Raw genomic sequence first — 6,946 nt, forward strand, 5'->3', positions numbered from 1 at the left:
CCCTACTCTTCTGTCATGTTGCCCCACCTCCTCTACCCATTCATCTATTGATGGACACATAGGTTATTTTTTTGAGACATGAATTTTTAAAAATTTAAATTCAATTAATTAACATATAACATTAGTTTGAGAGGCAGAGGTTAGTGATTCATCTGTTTTTTTTTAAAAGATTTTATTGATTTATTCATGAGAGACAGAGAGAGAGAGGCAGAGATATAGGCAGAGGGAGAAGCAAGCTCCCCGTGGGGAGCCCGATGTGGGTCTCAATTCCGGGATCATGCCCCGAGCCAAAGGCAGATGCTCAACCACTGAGCCACCCAGGCATCCCTCATCAGTCTTATATAATACCCAGTACTGAATACCCAGGACATTACATGCCCTCCTTAATGCCCATCACCCACTTACCCCTCCCGCCATCCCCCTCCCCTTAGCATCCCTCAGTTTGTTTCCCATGATTAAGAGTCTCTCATGGTTTGCCTCCCTCTCTGATTTTATCCTGTTTTATTTTTTCTCTCTTACTCTATGGTCTTGTGTTTTGTTTCTTAAATTCCACATAGGAGTGAGTTCACATGATAATTGTCTTTCCTTGACTGACTTGTTTCACTTAGCATAATACCCTCTAGTTCCATCCACATAATTTCAAAAGGCAAGGTTTCACTTTTTGATGGCTCTGTAGTATTCTCTTGTATATATATATATATATACCACCTCTTCATTCATCTATTGATGGACATCTGGGCTCTTTCCATGGTTTGGCTATTGTGACATGGCTGCAATAAGTATTGGGGTGCAGGTAACCCTTTGGATCACTACATTTGTATCTTTGGGGTAAATACGTAGTAGTGCAATTGCTGGGTCAGAGGGTAGCTCTATTTTCAACTTTTTGAGGAAACTCCATACGTTTTTCCAGAATGGCTGCACCAGCTTGCATTCCCACCAACAGTTTAAGAAGGTTCCCCTTTCTCTGCATCCTTGCCAACAGCTGTCATTTTCTGACTTGTTAATTTTAGCCATTCTGACTGGTGGGAGGTGGCATCTCATTATGGTTTTGATTTGTAATTCCCTGATGCCAAGTGATGTTCAGCACTTTTTTTCATGTGTCTATTGGCTGTTTGTATGTCTTCTTTGGAGAAATGTCTGTTCATTTCTTCTGACCATTTCTTGATTGGATTATTTGTTCTTTGGGTGTTGAGTTTGATAAGTTCTTTATATATTTTGGATACTAGTTTTTTATAGAATAAGACATTTGCAGGGATCCCTGGGTGGCTCAGTGGTTGAGCATCTATCTGCCTTTGGCTTAGGGCGTGATCCCAAGATCCAGTCCCACATCAAGCTCCCTGCATGGAGCCTGTTTCTCCTCTATCTCCCTCCCTCCCCCCTCCCTCTCTCTGTCTCTCATGAATAAATAAATAAAATCTTTAAAAAAGAGATTTGCAAATATTTTCTCCCATTCTGTCAGTTGTCTTTTGGTTGTATCAACTGTTTCCTTTGCTGTGCAAAAGCTTTTTATCTTAATGAAGTCCCAGTAGCTCATTTTTGCCTTTGTTTCCCTTGCCTTTGGAGACGTGTCTATCAAGAAGTTGATGTGGCTCAGGTCACAGAATTGCTATATTTGTTCTTCTCTAGGATTTTGATGGATTCCTGTCTCACATTTAGTTCTTTCATCCATTTTGAGTATATTTCTGTGCATGGTGGTAAGGAAATGGTCCAGCTTCATTCTTCTGCATGCAGCCGTCCAATTTCCCCAAACCATTTGTTAAATAGACTGTCTTTTTTCCATTGGATATTCTGCTTTGTCAAAGATTAGTTGACCATAGAGTTGAGGGTCCATTTCTGGGTTCTTTATTCTGTTCCATTGATCTGAATCTGTTTTTGTGCCAGTACCAAACTGCTTGATGATTACAGATTTTTTGTTTTGTTTTTATTGAAGTTCGATTTGCCAACGTATAGTATAGCACCCAGCACTCATCCAATCAAGTGCTCTCCTCGGTGCCCGTCACCCAATCACCCCAACTCCCCTTCCACAACCCTTTGTTCGTTTCCCAGAGTTAGGAGTCTTTGTAATAGAGCTTGAAGTATGGTATTATGATGCCTCCAGCTTTAGTTTTCTTTTTTTTTAAATTTTATTTATGAGAGAGAGAGAGAGAGAGAGAGACAGGCAGAGGGAGAAGCAGGCTCCATGCAGGGAGCCCGATGCGGGACTGGATCCCGGGACTGCGGGATCATGGCCCTGAGCCTAAGGCAGACACTCAGACGCTGAGCCAGCCAGGCTTCCCGGGACTATAATGTTTAATACCCATTTCTGTCTCAGCGCTTTCTCTGAGACACACCGTCCACTAAGGGTATGTCGGGGATGCATAGGAGTGATTGGGTGCTTGGAAAAACAGACGCTTCAAGCGTCATTTCTTCACGTCAGCAGATACCGTGTGGCGAGGCTCTGCATCACAGGCGGGAATGCCTCACCCCTGCCTGCACGCACACAATGCTGCGCGCACGCTCACCGCTGGGAGCCGCCAGTGCGCGTGCGCCTTGCTCTGAGCAACCGTTGCCGGGCATGCGCATTGCTGCCCGCCATTCCGGGAGTGGTACTGAGATCGACTGGTCAGGGTCGCTTTCTCTCTGTCCTGAGCGTCCTCGCTACCTTACTTGGAGCGGTAGGCCTCTCTCTCTCTCTCTCTCTCTCTCTCTCTCTCTCTCTCTCTCTCTCTCTTTCTCTCTCTCTTTCTCTCTCTCTCTCTCCCACATCATATAATTTATATACAAAAAGCCCATAACGAATATTATTCTCAGTGGGGAAAAACTGAGAGCTTTTCTCCTAAGGTCAGGAACATGGCAAAGGTGTCCAGTATCACCACTGTTGTTCAAGATACTTGAAGTCCTAGCCTCAGCAATCAGATAATAAAAGGAATTAAAGACATCTGAATTGGCAAGGAAGTAAAACTCTCACTCTTCACAGATGATATGATGCTACATGCGGAAAGTCCAAAAGAATACACTCCAAAATTGCAAGAACTCATACAGGAATTCAGCAAAGTGGCAGGATACAAAATCACTGCACAGAAGTCAGTTGCATTTCTATGCACTAGCAACGAGACAGAAGAAAGAGAAATTAAGGAGTTGATCCCATTTACAATTGCACCAAAAACTATAAGATACTTAGGAATAAACAAAACTGAAGAGGTAAAGGATCTTTACTTGAAAAACTACAGAATACTCATGAAAGAAATCAAGAAAGATACAAAGAGATGGAAAAACATTCCATGCTCATGGATTGGAAAAACAAATATTGTTAAAATGTCTATGCTACCTAGAGCAATCTATACATTCAATGCAATCCCTATCAAAATACCATCAATTTTTTCACAGACTTGGAACAAATAATCCTAAAATTTGTATGGAGTCAGAAAAGACCCTTAATGGCCAAAGGAATGTTGAAAAAGAAAACTAGGGCAGCCTGGGTGGCTCAGTGGTTTAGCGCTGCCTTCAGCCCAGGGCGTGATCCTGGAGACCCAGGATGGAGTCCCAGGTCGGGCTCCCTGCATGGAGCCCGCTTCTCTCTCTGCGTCTTTCTCTGTCTTTATGATGTTGAGGTATGTTCTCCCTATCCCTACACTGTGAAGAGTTTTAATCAAGAAAGGATGCTGTACCTTGTCAAATGCGTTTTCTGCATCTATTGAGAGGATCATATGGTTCTCCTTTCTTTTATTAATAGAGTGTATCACATTGATTCCTTTGCAGATGTTGAACCACCCTTGGAGCCCAGGAATAAATCCCACTTGATTGTGGTGAATAATCCTCTAAATACACTGTTGGTTCCTATTTGCTAGTATGTTGGTGAGAATTCTTGCATCCATGTTCATGTTGGATATTGGTCTGTAATTCTCCTTTTTGGTGGAGTCTTTGTCTGCTTTTGGGATCAATGTAATGCTGGCCTCATAGAACAAGTTTGGAAGTTTTCCTTCCATTTATATCTTTTGAAACAGCTTCAGAAGAATAGGTATTAGTGTTTCTTTAAATATTTGGAAAAATTCCCCTGGAAAGCCATCCAGCTCTGGACATTTGTTTGTTGGGAGATTTTTGATTATTTTTTAATTTCTTTGCTGGTTATGGGTCTATTCAAGTAAAAGGTTAAAGTAAAAAAGTAAAAGTAAAAAGGTTACAAATACATGAAGGATAACAACTAAAAAATGAATATGTCAACCAAGAAAATCAAAGAAGAAATTTTAAAAATACATGGAAACAAGAGATGGAAATGGAAACACAATGGTCCAAAACTTTTAGAACGTAGCAAAAGCAGTCCTAAGAGAGATGTATATAGCTAACAATACAGGCCTCCCTTAAAATGCAATAAAAACTTCAAGTAAACAACCTAACCTTACATCTAAAGGAGGTAGAAAAAGAACACTGAATGAAGCCTAAAGCCAGCTGAATGAAGCAAATAACAAAGATCAGAGCAGAAATAAATGACAAAGAAACTTAAAAAAAAACCCAATAGATCAATGAAACCACAAGCTGGTTCTTTGAAAATTAATTTTATTTTTTAAAATTAACTTCATAACCCTGAGATCATGACCTGAGCCAATATCAAGAGTCAGATGCTTAATGGACTGAGCCACCCAGGCTCTATCACCAAATGATAGAACTTCTTCAACTTAGTAGAGGGTAACTGCAAAGAATCTGCAGCTAATATCATACTTAATGATGAAAGACTTAATGCTTTTCCCCTAAGGTCTGGTACAAGGCAAAGATATCCATTCTCACCACTCCTTTTCAAAATTATACCTTAAATCCTAAGCCAATGCAGTAAGGCAATAAAAGAAATAAAAAACATACAGGTTGTTATGGAGAAAACAAAATTGTCCTTGTTTGGTGTAGAAAATGTCAATTAATTCTTCAAAAATATAAAATAATTAAACTCCTATAACAAATACATGAGGGGATCAAGGTTATAGATTACAAGATCGACACATAAGATCCAAACCTATTTTTATATGCTAGCAATGTATAATAGGAAACTTTAAAAAACCACTGTAGATATTTAGCTCAAGCAAAAACAAAAGAGGTACATAGTATGATGGTCAGTTTTATGTTTCAGATTGCTATGTTATAGTGCTCAGTTATTCAATCAAATACTAATCTATGTTTCACTGTAAAGAGATTTTGTTGTCGTGATTAAAGTCTATGATCAGTTAACTTTAAGTAAGAAAGATTATTTTAGATAATCTGGGTGGATCTGAGATAACCTGGTGGGTTTCAGATACCTGTAGTCAACTGTGGTCTGAAAGGAAATGATCTTTCTGAAGAATTATCAGAAGATCAATAGTAGTCTAGTGGTAGGTCACAATGCCTATGTCAGTCACCTCACTTCATCTCATCACATAGGCATTTTAACCCTTTCACATCACCACAAGAAAAAGAGCGAGTACAGTATAATAAGATATTTTGAGAGAGACCATATTCACAAAATTTTTAAAAGTATATCTTTATATTCATTCTATTTTATTGTTAGTTATTACTGTTAATCTCTTGCTGTGTCTAATTCTTGAATTAAACTCTATCATAGTTGTGTAAAGGAAAAACATTAGTATGTATAGGGCTCAGTACTATTCATGGTTTCATGCATCTGCTGGAGGTCTTGGAACATATCCTCTGCAGATAAGGGAAAAACTACTGTACATGCATTGTATCAGTACCAATTTCCTGGTCTTGATATTGTGCTATAGGTGTGTAAAATGTCACCTTGGGAGAAACTGGGTAAGAGGTATACAATAACTATCATTTTTTGTAACTTCCTGTGAATCTATAACTATTTCAAACTAAAAAGTTTCAGAAAAGTTAATGAAAAAATCAAATGCTAGAGAAAATTGGAGCAACTGGAAATCTCATACATACATTGTAGATGGGAATGCAAAATAGTAAAAACAATTTGGAAAATGGCCTGGAAGCTTCATATAAAGTTAAACATGCATTTGCTATATAACTCAGCAATCACTCTTCTGGGTATTTATCCTTGAAAAATTAATTTATGATTAAATGGAAACCTGTACATGAATGTTTGTACCTATTCCATTCAAAATCTTAAAAATCTATAAACCAGTCAAATGTCCTTCAACAGGTAAATGGAATTTTAAAAATCTAGGGTATAGTAAAAAAAAAAGTAGAACGTACATCAGCTGTGGGCGGGGGGGGGGGGCAGGTGGCTCAGTCAGTTAAGCCTCTGACTCTTGATCTAGGCTCAGATCATGATTTCAGGGTCATGAGACTGAGCCCCACTCAGGCTCCATGCTCAGCACAGAGACTGCTTGGGATTCTTCCCCTCTTCCCCTGCCTCCCCCTTTACCCCTCCCCTCCCTCTAAAATAAATAAGTAAGTAAATAAATAAATAAAATAAATCTTTTAAAAAAGAACATACTTCAGCAATAACAAGAAGTGAACTATTGATATATGTAATAACCTGGATGAAACTCAGAAGCATACTTAGCCAAAGAATTCAGTCTGAAAGACTTACATAATGTATTGTCCTATTTATATGACATTCTGAAAGAGATAAAAGTAGAGTAATGTAGAACACATAGTGATCATTGCCAGAACAAGGGCTGGGGAGAGGGTGTGACTATAAGCAGGGATTTGTAACTAAGGAAGATCTTCTCTTCTCCCAAAAGAACATTTGTTTTTGTTTGTTTGTTTGTTCATCTTTTTTTCTTTTTGTTTTTAAGATTTTATTTATTTATTTATTTATTTATTTGTTTTTTTTTAAGATTTTATATATTTTTTTACATATTTTTAATTGGAGTTCAATTTGCCAACATATAGCATAACACCCAGTGGTCATCCCATCAAGTGCCCCCCTCAGTGCCCATCACCCAGTCACCCCCACCCCCCGCCCACCTCCCTTTCCACCACCCCGTGTTCATTTCCCAGAGTTAGGAGTCTCTCATGTTCTGTC

This window comes from Canis lupus, chromosome X, assembly GCF_011100685.1.
Source record: "Canis lupus familiaris isolate Mischka breed German Shepherd chromosome X, alternate assembly UU_Cfam_GSD_1.0, whole genome shotgun sequence".
In the NCBI taxonomy this organism is placed as follows: Eukaryota; Metazoa; Chordata; class Mammalia; order Carnivora; family Canidae; genus Canis; species Canis lupus.